We start from the raw sequence: 646 nt of genomic DNA, 5'->3' as shown, positions 1-646 counted from the left end.
AGGCAGCCATACCAAATTGGCAGCCTCAGCAGCATCCTAGCCAGACAATAGTGTCAAACCAGTGGACCGTGATATCCCCTGCCATAATGACTAAACATCAAAGGAAAGATACCAGGAATATGAAAAATCAGCATTTGGGAAATGCAAATCAAAGCCATACTGAGATACCATCTCACTCCAGTTAGGATGGCTAATATCCAAAAGATGGTGAATGATAAATGTTGGTGAGATTGTGGAGAAAAAGGAACTCTCATACATTGTTAGTTGGACTTCAAAATGGTGCAGCCTCTATGGAAAAATGGAGGTTTCTCAAACAATTGCAGATAGATCTACCATGAGACCCAGATATCCCACTGCTGGGAATATACCCAGAAGAATGGAAGTCATCAAGTCGAAGGTATACCTGTTCTCCAATTTTCATTGCAGCACTCTTTACAATAGCTAAGGGTTGGAACCAGCCCAAATGTACATCATCAGATGAGTGGATACAGAAACTGTGGTTGGAACCAGCCCAAATGTACATCATCAGATGAGTGGATACAGAAACTGTCATATATCTACACAATGGAATACTACTCTGCTATGAAAAAGAATGAAATCCTGCCATTTGCAACAACATGGATGGACCTAGAGAGAATTATATTAA

The sequence above is a fragment of the Galeopterus variegatus genome, unplaced genomic scaffold (genome assembly GCF_000696425.1).
Source record: "Galeopterus variegatus unplaced genomic scaffold, G_variegatus-3.0.2 Scaffold17488, whole genome shotgun sequence".
NCBI lineage: Eukaryota > Metazoa > Chordata > Mammalia > Dermoptera > Cynocephalidae > Galeopterus > Galeopterus variegatus.
This window is presented reverse-complemented; position numbering follows the sequence as displayed.